General features: G+C 49.8%; 1 protein-coding gene across 1 annotated transcript in view; it reads left to right on the top strand.

The window, feature by feature from the left end:
- The window catches only part of FGFR2 (fibroblast growth factor receptor 2), a 99,468-nt gene that overhangs the window by 5,204 nt on the left and 76,492 nt on the right, over positions 1 to 17,772 (top strand). The gene's annotated exons all lie outside the window — the stretch shown is intronic.

The raw sequence follows: 17,772 nt of genomic DNA, 5'->3' as shown, positions 1-17,772 counted from the left end.
CCCTCTGACTCTGCTGTCTTGGTAGTATCTTTAAACTGACAGTGACCATGTTGAAGGCCGTATGTGCCAAACCGTGGACCTAAAGCAAGGGTGGAATGTTTGACCTTAAGCCAAAGAGGAGAGGGGTTTCTGATCATTAAATCCACGATGAACAAATCAGCTCTGATTGAAGAATTCAGCTCTGACTTGCTAGAGGCTCTTGAACTTGAGTTTATAAAGCTCTACGCAGCTCGTATACCATTTTGGGGACAGTGTTTATCTTCGTGGGAAGCCTTAAGGCTTTCTGGCAGGCTGAGAATCTGTACACACTGGCCACTTCCTCTTGATCACTCAGGTAGACCTGGAGTGACCCCACTAGGTTCAGTTCTGGTTTTCCTGGATCAGGGAATGCGAGGAGGTGGGGAAGGGAGGGAAGGCTGGTTCTGTAAAGAAGTCTGGTTGAACAAGCTGCTGGCCTTTTCACCATGATGGTCCCCCATGTCCTGGAGATATTTCTTTCCGAAATTAATAGAGGTCACGCTTTTCCCAGTTTTTTTTTTTTTCCTCCCTCGTTCTGATTGTTACCATCCCATTTTAGGGGATAATAGGAAATCCAAGATGGTAGCCACATCCGTGGTAGGTGGTGGTTGCAGGCTTTCACTGGCCTCTGTTTGTATAACTTCAAGCTTTTACCATTTATAGGTTCATGCAAAAGGATATGTAATGACCAGTTTTGACCACGGTCGTCCTTAAAGAGTACAGGTCAAGCAAAATAGGCAGGCTTTAGAGCTTCAGTAATTTGTGTTTTAGGAGCTTTGTACACTGATGGAGTTTTAAGATGTTGGGTGTGAGCCGTTGTCACTTATTCCACTTCAGAACACCATAAGTAGTTACGTCCCATTCTGGACTTTTGCCATTTTCATGTGGATATTAAAAATTTCAGCTTCTTCTTGACTATACTGAGTCAGGGAGCTAAGGTGTGGCCTACTCTTTCCTTTAACCCCTGTCCAACTAAAGCATGGTAAATTCCAAGTCGTGTCTGAATGGAATGCGCGTATATAGAATGTCGAGTCGTGGTGAACATGTTTTATGAGGAGGTAAAAAAAATAGCTTATAAGGAAAATACCGATAGATTCAGAATTGAGAACAAGGGATGTATATATTTTGTGATTTATATGCAGCACTTTACTTGAAAGAAAGAGCCCAGTTCTGAGCTCTGACATTAGTACAATAAACTCTGTATAAACCGTGATGATTATTTTCTACGCGAGAACTCCTTCAAAGTTACTATGTGTGACCTCTTTTTAAAGACCAGTTTACTCTTAAGTTTTTACATACGTGACCAATTGTAATGTTTTAAAGATATCAAGACATTGAAAAGGCCAGCGTTGTGTGTTGAGGGGAGTGAGGCAGTGCTGTAAGCTGAATTGGAAGATCTTTGCAGGGGTGAGTTGAGGGTTTAAACTCTTTGAAAATCCTTAAACTTCAGATCATGAATAGATGATGAGATTGCCTCAAAGGAGTGTGACTGCCTTCACAAGCCTTCCTTTGGGAACTCCCTGGTAGTCCTGTGGTTAGGACACAGCCCTTTCATTGCCAAGGGCCTGGGTTCAATCCCTGGTCAGAGAACTAAGATCCTGCCTGCCACATGGGTAGCCCCTCACCCTCCAAAGAAGCCACCTCCCTCCCATCCCTCTAAGCCTCCTGACCTTGACCGAAACATGTTGCCTTCTTAGGTGGGCACACAATTAATTATAGATCCTAAATATTATAAAGGTTTCCAATTGAAAATCACTCACTCACGCCTGTAAAAGACCAGGAAGCCTCTATATAATTAGCCTAAATTCTGCATTTGCTTTTTTTTTCATAGACATGAATAAAATCATTTTAAATGGTATGTGATGTGCTTTCTGGGGACAGAAACTCTCCAAAAGAACTTGGCCTTGAGAGCTAGACAAGGCAGGTTTGACTCTCTCTTTATCTACTGGTGCTGTGACCTTGGATTTGTTGGATAACCTCTCTGAGCCTCCCTTTCTTTATCTAAAAGTCTATCTGATAATAAATATCTTATAAGGGGGACTTTAAGGATTAAATGCAAATGGATGTAAAGCCGTCACTGTATTTCCTAGCAGATACTAGGTGCTCAGTGAGTGCTTATTTCCTCCCCGCCCCACCCAACTTCCTCCTTTAGGTAAAAACCTGAGATAGGATGTCTAGTCAATATTTCAGGGATGTTTACCCTACCATGTAGGATGTCTAGTCTTCTGATGAGAGGTATTTGCATTAATTAAAATAGAAAGGGAGCTCTTGGCTCTGGTTTTATCCAATCCTTTTTATTATCTGGGGCATTTACAAATCTGGACTTTAGAAATGTGATCCTCTTGCTGCTTGTGGTCCAAACAGTTCAGGGTTGACTTTTTTTTCCCTGTCTAAAGAAGTCATTTGCAGCTATGTAATAATAGCGGGATGTGTGCTTCACAAAGAGCAATGTATTTTCTCAGGGAGTTCTGTGTTTGGGGACTTCCAGACGAAGGATTGTCAAAAGGCCCTGTGCAGAAGGATGGGGGGAGACCTCCCTGGCAGTCCAGCGGCTAGGACTTCATCCTTTCACTGCAAGGGGCACGGGTTTGATCCCTGGTTGGGGAACTAAGGTCCTGCCTGCTGTGTGGTTTGGCCAAAGAGAAAGAAAGGAGGATGGAGAGAGGGTTATGGGGTTGGCTGGCGGGAAGGAGGGGTGTTGCATTCTCTGCCTGGGTCCTGGCCCTTGAGGGGTGTCCATAGCACGTTAAGACGGGCTTGCCAGGTTGGTATATTCTGACTTCCTCCAGGCAGCCTGCTGGGCCTTCCTCAGTGCACAGGTGTCTAGACTTCCAGTCTTCATGGCAGGGAGCTGTTTATGGTACCCATGGTACTGGGGGTGGAGGGAGGCTGAGTAGTTATTTGTATGTTACACCCCTAGGGGGTTATTTGACAGGACAAGTCGGGCGGGGGTACGAAGGATGAGGGTGTGAGTAGGGGTAGGCAGTGTGGGTGGGGTCATAGTCTTTTTAGCCCATTCATTCCTTGAGAGGATGAGAATGCAGATGATAACAATATCTATTAAATGCCTGCTGTGTGTTGGACCTTGTGTGAGGTACCTTGACATATTATCTCTAATCTTTTTTCCCTAGTTTTATTGAGATATAATAGACAGCACTGTTTAAGATGTACAGTGTTGTGATTTGACTTATATGTATTGTGAAATGATGACCGCAGTAAGTTTAGCTAATATCCAGCATCTCATAAAGACACACACAAAAAAAGAAAAAGAAAGTTTTTTTCCCATGTAATGAAAACACTCAGGATTTACTCTCAGCAACGTTCATGTATACCAACTATACGGCAGTGTTAACCGAGGTCATCACGTTTACGTTTTATCCCTGGGACTTCTTTATCTTGTGACTGGAAATCTGTACCTTTTGACCCACTTTCCTGTAGATCCTCCTCCCCGCACTGTCTCTAATCTTAATAACACAGCGGACCCCAGCTATTCACATTCCCATTTATACAGATGAAACTCTTGACCTAGACTCTTGAAGATGAAATGATTCCTCCAAGACCCCATAGTTAGTGAGCATGGGCCCAGGCCTTGGGGTCAGTTTATTGGTGCAGCAAAGATTCCCCAGTGCATGCCTCTTTCCTGAGCAGGAGGGTCTTTTGTGGGATCTTTTGGGGGCCCGGTTATTCCTAAATCTGTCATCTGACTCTCAAACATGTAAGGACACTGCTGGTTAATGCTGTTTCTTCTCATCTGTCCACATCTATTCCCCTAAAGCTATTTGAAGAAAAGTCATGGCAGTAAAGCCATTCCAGTAATTACTGCCTTGGGATTCTTCTGGAACAGCCTCTGGTGGTATGTCGCTTATCGGTAAGAAGCTAACCCTTTCTGCTGCCCAGGAGATCAGAGGGTGGCTACTCTGAGTCCCAGTTAGTGTCCCAGGCTGAGTCACGTGGCAGGGAGTCAGGACGGGAAGGACTAGCTCCCACGCAGCAGCTCCAGGCCATCCTGTTCTTCTTGTCCCGACTGCGTTGGGTGGTCTGCCCTGGGACCTGCTCAGTGTTCCGTTTTGGTTCTCCGTTTGACGTTGTGTTGAACTTTTCTTGAGCATTTTCTGATTTGAGATTCGGTCAAGGCCTACCTGTGAGACTGCTGGTATACCCAGGGCTCCTGCAACCTGTGGTCATAGACATGATGCACGCTGGGCCTGTTAATGTCAGAGACTAGGAAAGCAAAAAAAAAAAAAAAAGTACAAAATAAAAATAAAAGGGGGGAAAAATTCCAAGAATGAAAGGGCAGAAGCTCCAACACCTACACTTCCTTCGGCCTTGGCCAGGAAGGATGTCCTAGGGGAAAAAAAGAGGCTGAGGAACAGAGCTCGTTTTTAAAGCAAATAGAGTTCAGTTTGATGATTTTTTTTTTTTTTTTAATGCTCTCTGAGTGGTTCCAGCTAGACTTGGGGGTGAATCAGGGCTGGTTCAGTTAGCCGTACTTTGCACCGATCACCTGCTTGGCGGATTCAGAGGACGCCAGTGTTCAGGAGGGGTCTCTGTGTGGGGGAGAAGTTGTATGATGCGTGGTGGGGAGGCAGCACCGCAGCGTGTCCCCTCTAAACCTCGAAGCCCTGATGTAGCCGCAGCTTCCAGACCTGAGTGCTGAGGCGTGACTGTGGCACAGCTTTCACATTGCAGCGTAACTGCTGTGTAATAGTTTGCACCTCAGTTGAGTTGAGACCCTACTGTTTCCTACTCTGTGCGAGGCTCAGTGGGGATAAACTGCTGCTGCTGCTGCTGCTAATTTGCTTCAGTCGTGTCTGACTGTGCAACCCTATAGATGGCAGCCCACCAGGCTCCCCGATTCCTGGGGTTCTCCAGACAAGAACACTGGAATGGGTTGCCATTTTCTCCTCCAGGGGATCTTCCTGACCCAGGGATCAAACCTGCGTCTCCTGCATTGGCAGGCCAGATTCTTTACCACTGAGCCACCTGTGCCCCCAGTTTAAGTTATGGCGAGTGAGGAGGTCAGGGTAGCCTGCAGTTGGCACTTGTGTAGGTTGTTTCTTTTTTTCCCTTGTCTATCTGGAGCTGCAGTTTCTTGCTTGACCTACGTGGAAGCAGGGAGACAGCCTAGGAAGCCAGGGGGCCTGGACTGGGCAATGAACATGATTCTGCTTCCATCTTCGGGGCCTTGCCTGGGGACTCAGAGGTTTGAATAAGGCTTCCTCCTCATGCCCTGGAGAGGGGTGAATAGTCTCCACTTAAGAAAGGACCTGGTATGCCCTTGTCCACATCTCAGGAAGCTAAGATACTGGGGAGCCTTGCACAGCCATTCCCAGGTCCGATGCTCTTGAGGGTTTTGAAAGGGGCTCTGTTGGGAGGTGGATTTCCCCAGTGGCTCAGTGGTCAAGAATCTGCCTGCAGTGTAGGGGACACTGGAGACTCAGGTTCAATCCCTGGGTTGGGAAGATTCCCCTGGAGGAGGAAATGGTAACCCATGTACAGTGTTCTTGCTGGGAAGTCCCATGGACAGAGGAACCTTGTGGGCTACAGTCTGTGGGGTCCCAAAGAGTTAGCACTCTCTCATGGTGGGGAGGCAGAGACTCTTGAAAGTTTGTTTGTTTTCGTGAAGCCTTCACCTCCATGCAAATAGGCGGCTCAGAGTTGGGGAGAAAGGTTAACCACGGTGGCGCCTATCTTAATTTGGAATTTCCTGAATGAATGTGGTTTCAGTCCTCCAGCCCAGGATCCCCCTAGAGAGACTTCTCCGCAAATCACCGGAGAAAAGTGATCCCTGTGGCTTGTCTGGCCTCCCTGGGTCCTGCGGGGGCCCAGCCAGCTGGGGATGGGCCCTGCCCACTGCAGAGGCTCCCTGCCCGCTCTGACTTTAGGGGCACCTCTCCCAGGGGTCCTTCTGATCCAGCTCCTCGCTGGAGACCCCGCGGGCTGGGAATCTGTGCCTTTGCCCAAACGCAGTTGCTTCTCTGGCCAGGCCTGAACTTGCGGGTCCAGGGCTGCCAGATCAAACCCATGCAAATGAGGAGGCCCATCTGTTTCCCAGTATCCAGCTGCTGTCCCTTCATTTGCAAATGGCTGGGATGCTGCTGGGGGAGGGAACATTTCTGGGGACGCCTCTGCAGGCTCCGAACCGGTGTTGAAGCTGGGGTCCTGCTGAGAGAAGAAAGGACGAGCCCTTTAAATAAACTTGCTGAACAGTACCCCCCAAAGGTCCTGAGTTACAGATGCAGGAGGCAGTCTTGCCCTCTGGAAAGAACTCTTCACCTCTCTTCCCCCTTGCCTCCCCCCACCCCACCCCCATTTGTCACTGGGGTCACTTTCAAAGTATTCATGTATTCAGAATGTACTCACTGAGGGAGGGGCTGGGGAAAATGTCACATTTGGACAGTGATCTGACCATTAAGGGACTTCCTGGTGGCTCAGATGGTAAAGAATCTGCCTGCAATGCAGGAGACTGGAGTTCAATCCCTAGGTCAGGAAGATTCCCCTGGAGAAGGGAATGGCAACCCACTCCAGTATTCTTGCCTGGGAAATTCCATGGACAGAAGAGCCTAGCGGGCTACAGTCTATGCGGTCACAAAGAGTCGGATGTGACTGAAGCGACTAACACTTACACTTTAAGGGACTTAGAGGACAAAGGTATCCACTTCAATTGGCACTGGTTCTCTACTTTGTGTTAGTAACGGGCCCTGTGAGCCACAGGTAATGCTAAGGTGGAAAGCTGACCGACCGCCCCTGAAAACTTGTTTCTGGAATGTAGTCAGATTGCTGGCTTTGGAGCTTGCTCTCTGGAATGCTGGCCAATTACCCTACTTGCTGGAACCCAGGGCCTCAGGCATTCAGCATTTTTTTTTTGTGGCCCGCCATGGGGTTGCCATTAGTCATCCTTGAGTCGAGCTGGGATCCTCTTTCTTAGGGAGTTCTGTGGGGGTTACTGTGCCCCCTGCCCCATACTAGTATCTCAGATTTGTTGGATGAACGAATAGTAAATGGTATTTTCATAAGCCACAGGCCTCTTCCTTTACAAAAGGAATCAGACGGGTGTTGTACGTGGCTGTTGATAATGGTGACTCTTACAAGATCCTCGAATGTTTAGGAACATTCCAGAAATCCCTGCTTCAGTAACATATACATATGATGTGGTAGATTTGTTCTTTTGAAAGAAAACTCTGTTTTAAAGTCAGATGAATGCAAATTGAGGTTCCCTCGTGATTTTTGTTGCTGTTCAGTCGCTCAGTCATGTCCGACTCTTTGCGACACCATGGACTGCAGCATGCCAGGCCTCCCAGTCCTTCACCATCTTCCGGAGCTTGCTCAAACTCATGTCCATTGAGTCAGTGATGCCGTCCGTCTCATCTTCTGTTGTCCCCTTCTCCTCCTGCCTTCAATCCCACATGATTGGAAAAATGTTAATAAAATCTGCTGATCAGTCATATCAAGCTATAGGCCACAAGCAGAAGCCTGGCCAGTGCTTGAGGGTGGGCAGGGAACCTCTGCTGGGGTGGGGGACATCTCTCAGATGTACCTCCACTTGCCAGAAGCCTTCCCAGGCAGCCTCTGGTTTTGTCCCCATGGTGACCTTGACCCAGCCCAGAGGTAGCCAGTTCTGCTAAGCAGGACTCTTGAGGCTGAGCGATGTGAAGGGGCTGCCCAAGTGGACTGGGCTCATCACTGCTACAGCGGGTCTCCAGCTTGTCCTGGGATCCTGGAGCTGGGCTTCTCATGAGATGGCCTTGGACCAGGAGCATCAGCATCACCTGGGAACTTGGAAGAAATCCAGAATCTCAGACCCTACCTCAGGTCTCCTGGCCTAGGAACTTTGGAAGTGGGGCCCTGGAAGCTATGTCTGGATGGTGTTTATGCAGAGTCTTTATGCAGAGTGCCCACCCCAAACTCTCACTTGGAATGGGTGGGTGGATGGAGACAGACTGTATTCTGTAGGAATATACTAGATGGAGAAACAAAGACCCGATGAATTGGAGACGGGAGCCATGCAGTCCGTCTTAATGGGAATCAGAAGAGTTTTCACAGATGAGATATTTGAGCTGGGCTTTGACGCCTGAATAGGAGTTTGCCATGCAGGGTATTGGGACTGGGGTTGTAGTTAGAGGGAACAGTGCCCATATGAACAGACAAGCCTAAGCTGTGAGGGGGCGGGTGGAGAGGCATCTAGGGCCAGGAGCAACCAAGGCCTTAGCCTGGGTGATGTTCTTTGGGTTTTATCTTGTCAAAGTGTGGAGTGGTCTGTGCCCACTGCCCTTTTTTTTTTTTTTTTTTAAGTAGAGGTAAGATTTGCTTTTCAAAAGATTAGTGGCTCATGATGAACATGGGGCCACCCACAGATGATGAGAACTGCAGAGATCTTTCAGAGATAGGGCAGAGGTCTGCAGCAGTGGGCCCGTGGGAGTAACATCCGCCCTTGCTTTCTTTCCAGAGCTGAGTCGGGGCACAGCTCTGCAGAGGCAGAGTGAATAGGGGGAGGAGCTTTGGGGATGAGGGGTGAGAGGGAGCATAGGGGCTTTAGGGCAGATGTGGGGCTTGAGTTGATGTCACATGGAGACTCTATTCAGCAAGAAGCCAGTGGAGGAGGACAAGGTGGAAGGTCACCTGCCTGTTTTGGAGAGGACCTCGGTTGGCATCCAGGTAATGTGTTCCCTCTGGCAGGTGGGAATACGAACCTGCAAGCAGGGACTTGAGGGGCACTGGCGTGTGGTGGTGGGAAGAGCTGCAGAGATGGTGATCAGAAAATAGGCAAAAGGATTGGAGGAGCCAGGGATGGAGTTCAGAGCGCATCCACGGCTATGGGGGTAGAGAAAGGGCTTCCAGAAGGGCAGGGAGGCCTCAGTGCGTGTTCCTGTTCTTGAGAACATGTGTGTGCGCACACAGACACACACACAGGCCAATGGAAAACAGAATGCAGCTATAGATAAATGTGCTGTAAATCGTGTGTTAGGGGCTCTCTTTCTGTCATCCCCACCCTTCCAAGTTGGGACGATATGCTTTAGGGGGTTCCCCCTTTCAGGGTTAGCCAACTGCAGCCAAAGAATAAGGATTTCAACGGCAAGGTCTTCCCCATAGCTGGTACCTCTGAGTTCTCGCTAAGTGCTAGCCATTGTGTGCGGAGCTTTCCACGCACTGGCTCATGGTTCTTGGCCTGCAGGGGCAGAACCCTGAGTGATGAGGAAGCCGAGGGCCCTGTCCCGGGTCCCACGCTCTGTTAAGTGGCAGAGCTGAGAGTCAGGCCTGTTCTAAGTCTGGTCTTTTTAACATCCCAGCCCATTCTCGCCTTTTCTGAAGAGTCACCAGGGAGGGGACAGAAGTAAGACCTAATGCTTGGGCTCAGGGAACAGCTCCGGGAGCCGGAGGAGCATTGGATGAGGAAGGTGGCCCCCCCACTTTGTACAGGGGAAAGGGCTGCCTGGGGCCAAGCGCTGTCACCAGGACTCGGGGAGGAACGTGTTTTTTGGGGGGTGCAGAGGGTTCTCTTTTTAGGACCGGAGATGATGTGTGTTCGTTTTACAGGTGAAGCGTCGGCAAGGCCACCGTTGACCTTAAGAGGGGGCCGACAAGGCTCAGGCCAAGCCCCCTCGTTCCTTTATCCCTATACCTCCTCATCAGTTCCCCTCCCGCTCCCCTCGTCCCCCTTCCTGCTTGTGGTGACACAAGTACAAAGCCTTCCACTGAGAAAAAGTGGGAGATTTTCCAGTGGTCTCGGTCAGTCGGCAGGGCCAGCTTTTTGATGATGTGGTTTTCCTTGGAACAGCATGCCCGAGGAAGCCCAGGTTTTGAGAAGGGCCAGCCTCCTGCGCTGTGTCTGGCAGGCGTGTCTCCAGGAGGCAGGAGGCTTGGGGCCTGGACAGCCAGGTGGCTGAGCACATAGGCTTCCCGTCCGTCCAGCCTGGGCCGGGGGAGCCCCTCCGACATGACATAGCGCCCGTTTCGGCTTCCTGGGCACTAGATCATCTAACGGCTTATCTCTCTGGGAAATGGTTTTTGAAGAGAAGGCTCAAGATTGAAGTTCTTGCTCAACCAAAGCTGCCAATATCTGGGGACCTTCTGCAGATGGTTCTGTTTTGATGCTCACCTCTTGGTGGTCCAGTGGGGACCTCCGGAATGTTTTTTTGCTCTAATGTTTGATGCACATATTATGTCCAGGAGCAAAAATATCTTTTTGTGTCGCTCTTTCTCCCTATTGGAGAGCACTATAATGAATAGTGTAAAGCATTGGATCAAGGGATGCTGACAAATTAGGGAGTGGATATTTGTACATTTTGAGTCCAAATATTAGGCGATAATGGTGACTCTTAAATGGTGCTTTTTTAAGGCACTTGGACTATTTATGCATTTATTTTCTCATAGGCAGCAACAAATATCCTTTCTTTTCAGACTCAGAGAGCTGTTTGCCCTATTTCTCAAAGAGAGACCTAAATTATAGGAGGGGTGTGCCTAACTATATAATTTTTAATGGTTACCATATTGGAAGCATTAGCCATCATCCCGCCTGATCAGGGGGAATGCGAGCCAGGCTAGAGTTTCTGGAGCAGTCAAGCTTCTGTGGCAGAGGCAGCTATTTATTAGTGGTCGTCCTGGCCCCCATGATACCCACAGGGAGAGTGTTAAGTCCTGACACATGAGTCTAGAAGACACCCCGACCACGGGCTGGAAAGAGGAGACTGCAGCCTGTTTACTTCTCCCATGTTCCAGGGCTTTGAATTCCTTAAGGCCCCCATTTTTATGTTGGCAGTATTTCTTGAGGTAGAGAACTTTCATCTTTATATTGTGCAGAGTATTTGTGTCTCCCTTCCCACCCCGAAGGAACAAGTAGTACCCAGGCCTTATAAGGCCTCCGTTTGATGTCCGGATTTTGTCTTCTGCAAGCCCGTTCTTGTAAAGGCGAAGCTTCGAGGCTCTCTGAGCTGAAAACAGCCAGCTCTGCTTCTGCTCGGTGGCCGTCTGCAGGGCCCCTGTGCTGGGGAGCACAAGGGTGGTCATTTCTGACTCCATGAGGGGGATCCCGGGACCTTTAGATCTTTCTGAAGCTAACTTTGGATGCCACCTAGATGGAAACTGTGCTTTAGAAAAGTGGAGGCTATGTTCTTCCAAAGTCCCTGTGCTCTAAGACACCATGGGTCACTGAAAAGTGATGCCAGGTGTCTGTCTGTCTGGACCCTGTCCAGCTGGTAAAAAGCACTTTGGCAGTGCCGTGTATGTGAGGCAGTTCTGTATTCCGTTCCTGTGGAGAGAACGCGGGGTATTGGCCAGTTCAAACTTCTTGGCAGGACTGGGGTGTGGCTGCTGCGACCATCGTGAAGACCAGAGGGCGAGTCTGGAACAGACACTTGCCTGCTGTGTGCCCGTGGACTGCCACGTTCGGGGGCACGTGCAGCTCCATCCCGGGTATCTCTTCTGTCAAAACAGTGGCAGCCCCACCGCACAGATGTTTGCTCTTCTTGTGCAGGGTGGCAGAAGGAACCAAGGCTGGGTTACTATTCTTGCCCCAAACGCGGGTGTTGTAGTTCCCAAGGGAGCCCCCGCTGTCCACACCCCCTTGTAGGACGTCCCTTCCTCTCTCTCCCTTCCCTCCTTGTCTCACAGAGGGATCTGTTTAGGATCTGTTTCTTTCTGTTTCTTTCTCCCTTTCGTCCGCTTTTTCTGGAGGAATGTGTTAAGGGTTTGGATGCCTCTGACTTTCTGAGATGGAGAGACCTCTTGGGGGACCCCTCTGCCCACCCCACATCCTTGAAGCTGGAGTTTCCCTTCTTAGCTGTGAGCATCCTGACCTTTGAAAAGACACTGGTCCCAAGGAAGCCCCAGAAAAGTGTGCATTTATGAAGTAACGTGGTTTGCTGTCCCTGTGGCATATGCCGCTCTTTTCTTCCTTAACAGTTTAAACCTGTCATCCGTTCTGCACGAAGCAATTGGACAGGGCAAGACGCGGGTTTCCCATCTGTTCCCTGTTTGCATTTGGGCGCCATTTCAAAAACCACACGGGAAAAGTTTATAGGCAAACATTATAAAAAGTGGCAGTCTGAAGTGCCGCCGTGGCTGGTTTGGCAGCGTCAAGTGATACCTGAAATAGCTCCCCGTTCCAAACGTGCTCGCTGCTTCAGTTGTCTCAAGACGGCCTCCTGATGACACCGGGGAAGAATTCAGCCGGGCGAAGAATTCAGCAGCGAAGTCCCAGAAACCACAGCCTGTTCTGCCTTTTGCAAGACTTCCCTGCCCCACCCTGGACTCTGGTCGCCTCCAGCAAGGACTCCTGTCCCCGTGAGGGTACAGGAGGTAGAGCTGGTGACGTCAGCATGATGTCAGACCTCTGCCCTGTTTGACGTCACACATCTTCTCTTTGCAGTCAGCCACCCCTCAGTTCTAAATTCCAGTAGCTCCCGTAGATCAGGGCTCTGGAGTTTCTTAGGGGCGGGAAGGAGATGGAGCTCCAGCAGGAATCGCACGCTGACCATAAGCTGAGGCAGCTGTTATTCACCCTGTTCACTTTTCGCCAAGCTGTACGGGTGCCCGTCTCTCTCATTTTTGCATATCAGATTACTCCATTTATTGGAAAGCAGCTGCCTGATAAGATGCCGCTGGCTCTTCTCAAGTGTTTGAAACTCATGGGGAGAAAGTTCAGATGATGCAACCTAAGATACGCACAACTGAGTTGTCCCCGCTCGTCGTGCACTCAGCAGGTAGGAACAAGTGAGCCTCTTCATCCTCAGAAAGTAAGCTCGGTGCCTTGTCTGTCGGGCGCTTTCAGCTGCGGTGACGACGAACGTCCGGCACTGGTGCGAGTGTGCCAGCCTTGTTGCTTCGTTGTGGATTGTTGTTTATATTCCGAAAGGTGTGAAGAGACGTTTTCTGTCTATGGAAGCTTCTGAAAGAGCACTTGCTGTGTAGCAAAGTGGCTTCTGGAACCTTCTCCTGTTGTGTTTTGGCGAGAACAGAGGAGGGACGTGTTGGACTGTGTGCTCCCTGTGAGTTCTCCCCTCCTCTGAAAAAAGAGTAAAAAGTATGCTCCATCACCAGAAAAAAACAAATGGAGGAACTGGTAATATTGCCATAAAACGTATCATTTAAACCTCCCAGGGAATACTCTGCCCGTGTCAACTGTCCCATGGTATAGAGCAGGCGGTGCAGCTTGGTGATGTGGCATTGGAAGGAGGTTGCATCCAAAGGTAGAGGGGTTGGTCAGGTCCCACAGATGCAGCATTTCTGCCCTGGGAGGATCTGGTCCATTGTTCCCTCTGAGCGAGAGGAGGGCGGTCCCACCGTGGCGGTGTCCTCGGAGCACTCAGGAGCACCTGGTGGGGAGTCACCTGGAGATGGCAGCCCCAGAAGGGAAACCAAGCCCCGGGGGCCACGTGGGAGGGGCAGGGAGAGAGCTGCCTCCACTGAGCCAGTCTGGGTCCCTGCTAATAAGTATCGGTGTTCTTGGAATTGTGGCCTGGGATGGCTTTGACGCAGGCAAACTAGGCCGCGGGAGCTATTGGGTGGCCTGGGAGGGGCTAGGTGTGTCATTCCACCCCTTCCCACTGTAGACCCCACTCGCCCGCCCTCCCTGACTCTTTAACCCCTTCTTCCCTTTTCCCCTCTTTCTAGTTATCCACCCACCCTCCCTAAAATGTGTCCTCCTAAATTACGTGGGAGTATCACAGGATTCTGCTGGGGTTCCCCAAAGATGCCCCAGACCCTCAGATGAGCCTATTGTGAAATAATCAGCTGGGGGGGTGGAGGAGCACACACTCTCTGAATTCCCCATGGGAGTAGTTAATGGTTTCAGAGCTTGAAGGTGGATGGTCTTGTTTTATAAATGAACATCCTCACCCTATTGATGTATTTTGGGGAATTATTTTACTATCCTTGAAGCTGATCATCTCATTGGAAAGCTGGGTGATAGTTTTCACCTGGTTTTCTTGGAAATTAAAAACACTTTTAGTATCTCAAGTCACCTTATCAGTCAGTCCTTTTGAGCTGGGAGCCCATCATTAGTAACATCATTTTATATCTATGGGATATAGCTCAGTTGGTAAAGAATCCACCTGCAATGCAGGAGACCCTGGTTCAATTCCTAGATTGGGAAGATCTGCTGGAGAAGGGAAAGGCTACCCATTCCACTATTCTGGCCTGGAGAATTCCATGGACTACAGTCCATGGGGTCGCAAAGAGTTGGACACGACTGAGTGACTTTCACTTTCATAAATCCAGGTAGCCTCTTGATTATCCTCTGAGAAGAGTCGTGCTTGTGATCTTGGTAGTGTCTTCAGCCTTGAAGAGTGACGGTGATGGTGACTGGCCCCGTAAGTTATAGTTGGAAGATCAGGTTCATATTGGATGGCTTGCTGGATTCTCAAAAGAGTATTCTGTTTGGGGGCATTCACGAGCTTAAGCAGGAGCAGAGTGCACTTGGAACTCAGGGTGTCGTCTTTTTCTCATGCAGGTTGTTGTTCAGTCTCTAAGTCATGTCCACTCTTTGCAACCCCATGGGCTGTAGCATACCAGACTCCTCTGTCCTCCACCAGCACCCCTTCCACTAGCATCTCCTGTGTGTCCAGCCTGAATAGGATGTGGCCCTCCTCCTGCAGCAGCAGGTAGTGATGTCTTTTTGGTGATATTGGGCCAGCATCTTAGATACCCTAGGATTCAGCAAGACTTTGTGGTTTGCCTGTTTCAGATGAAGGAGAGGATTCTTAGTGAAAATGCTTTTCTTTGAGAAATCATAATTCTCCCTTTTGTCTGGGAGAGAGATTTTTCTGCATCATAACTGCAAGTGTCTTGCCTTTTTTTTTTGTCTTCTTAAAAACAAAACAAAAAACTGTCTTAGAGTCCTCCTGTGCCTCCATGAAGTAGTTACATGGCTTTCCCTTTTCCAAGGGCCAGGGGGACAGAACAGAGCAGAATGGGCCACATGGGTTCCGGACTCTCCCTTAAGGGAGGGAAGTGTTGCTGCTCTGTCCAGCTGTTTCCTTGTTCAATCATCTCTTGATGACCAGTTCTGGCTCAGAGGAAAGCAAATTCCACAACACTCTTGGTGAATTGCTGATCATGCAATGTTGGTCCTAATAAATAGCGATTATTTTATAACTCAGGCTGAGGCAGTGTCAATTCATTCTAACATTGTGGGTGCTGTTTATGTAATCAGTTGTGGGAGACCCAGGACTCAAATGACATCTGATCCTGGCTTTGACCAGCTGTAAAAGGGGGTGGGCCACGTGCCCTTGAGAGGCTTGTCAATTGCAATGTTGTGTGGCCATGACTTTAGGATGCAGGAAGTGAGAGAGAGTCTGAGATTTGCGGCCAAACTGACTTCTTTGTTCTCCCCCTCTTCCCCTCTACCCTGCATTTCTCTTCCCGTACCTTTTCTGCTCAGGATCCAGAGTTCAGTACATTTTATTAGTCATTGAATTTAGCAGCATTATGACTTAAACAGCCTTGGGAGGCCCCATCTGGGGACCTTCCAACTAAGTTAATAGCAGTATCTTGTAAGCATCATTTTGCCCTTCCCTTCTTTCTAAAGAAGCCTTCTCTGATGATCCTACACAACAGAAGCTGGCGAATTTTCTGTAAAGGGCAAGACTGTTAATATTTTAGGCTCTGCAGGTCACCAGATCTGTCAACTGTCATATCACAGCAGCCCCGGACATTATGTAAGCGATGAGCATGGCTGTGCACCTGCACGACTTTGTTTACAAAAACAGGCCATGGGCTGGGTTTGGCCCCAGAGGCTGTGTGGTTTGCCAACTCCTGTTCTGTAGTCCAGAGCCTGCCTCTCTGGATGTGCCCCTAACATGCTGTATTTCTTCCTCCTAACACTCGGGACCACTCCGCAGACTTTATAGTTTTGTAGATTTTATATTTGTTATCTGTCACCCCTCTGTAATTAATCACCCACAAGTGCAGGGTGTATTTTTGTTTCTGTTTGCTTCTTGAGCATCCAGGATAAAAGCATGTGGCCCATAGTAGGTGTTCAGTAAAATAATTGTCGACTGCAAAAAAACAAGCATTTGAAATGTAACCTTCTTGTCAGTTGGGGCTTTCTGCCCTGTTTTGGGGTGTAAGTTTTTCCAGGTTAAATGTGACTTCTGTTTTCTTTGTGATTACCCCTTTATGTTCCCATCCTGTTCAGTGTCTAGGCCCTTGCTGGTATGGTTGCCTTGGGAGGTGCCCCTCTGGGGAGCCCTGGCCCTCCACAGTGGGTGGTGGTCGGGGGTCGGGGAGCATGGATTTCTATAACCTGATGCGTGTGGCCCTCGCTTGTTCTTGGACCCTGGCACTGAAACATGAAGTAACTGTATTTCAGTCTCATGTGGGACCCTTGTCCAGACCACACTTAAGGACAACACAATTGCCTTGTGATGCTGATCAGATTCGGAGCCATCCCAGAGCTGAGACACTATGGGCTTTCTGGGCCTGGGACTCTGGGTACCATTCATAGTGCTCTCTGTGAAGGCTGAAAGCCAGTTCATGGACTCTCGTGGGTCCCAGCCAGCGGCTCTGGCTGTTCTCCTTAAAGACGCACAGTTCCTGCTCACTCTGTTAGCAGAGGCCAGGTCCTCCCGGGCCTGTTTTGCCCTGCATGCTTGCGGACCGTGTGCATGCTCAGTCATGTCCGACTCTCTGTGGCCCCATGGACTGTGGCCCAGCAGGCTCCTCTGTCCGTGGGATTCTCCAGGCAAGGGTACTGGAGTGAGTTGCCATGCCCTCCTCCAGGGCATCTTCCCAACCCAGATGCTCATCTCCTGTGTGTCTCCAGCACTGCAGGTGGATTCTTTACCTCTTGAGTCACTGGGACCGTTCTCCGATTTGTAACAATCACCTTCCATGTGCCTGCCTGGGTCAGGGGAGGGGCTCGCAAAGAACCAGAGACATCAGCCCTCCCTCTAGCATCTTGGGCATCTCCTCGGGGGATGGGACAAGTCCATCTGGAATGTGGCCCATCCCCAGGAACTGGTGAAGGGGAGAGACCCACTTTGCTCTGGGCTGGGGTGGCTGGTGGCAGGCTCTCATCCAGGAGAGCGTGCGTGATCGCGAGGAGGGGCGTGAAGGATGGGCGGGGTTCAGTGGGGAGGCGAGGGAGGAAGGAAAAGCTCTTGAGGAGACAAGGCAGAAGGAGGCTGAGGAGCCTGGACACCGGGCTGTGTGGGGGCTGGGGAGCAGGGAGGCACCCAGCTCTCCAGATAGAGCACCAGGCCTGCAGGCCTCCGCACCTTCCTTTGGGTCCACTTAAGTGCGATTTAAGATCCATTTAAGTGGGCTTCCCTGGTGGCTCAAACAGTAAAGAGCCTGCCCACAATGCAGGAGACCTGGGTTCGATTCCTGGGTTGGGAAGATCCCTTGGAGAAGGAAATGGCAGCCTACTCCAGTATTCTTGCCTGGAGAATCCCATGGACAGAGGAGCCTGGCAGGCTACAGTCCATGGGGTCACAAAGAGTCGGACATGACCGAGAGACTACCACACACACGTGCGATGGGGACCGCCTCTCAGCTCCCTGGAGCGTGTTTTCTCTTTTCGGCTTTGACGTGAAGGCCTCCAGGCTTTTATCATTTTAAGGGAAACAGCACAGACGTCAGTCTCCCAGACCAGCAGTTTTCTGATCTGAGCCTGAGAAACTGAGGCATTTCTTTTTAAGAAGCTCAGATTTGTGATAACAGGGCAAGTCAGCACACACAAATAGGGAGAGGTATGTGTTTGTGTGAGTGTGTGTACACAGCGCAGTCATGTGGAATGAAGCCATTTGTGAAAACACA

This window comes from Budorcas taxicolor, chromosome 23 (assembly GCF_023091745.1).
Source record: "Budorcas taxicolor isolate Tak-1 chromosome 23, Takin1.1, whole genome shotgun sequence".
Lineage (NCBI taxonomy): Eukaryota > Metazoa > Chordata > Mammalia > Artiodactyla > Bovidae > Budorcas > Budorcas taxicolor.
This window is presented reverse-complemented; position numbering and strand designations above follow the sequence as displayed.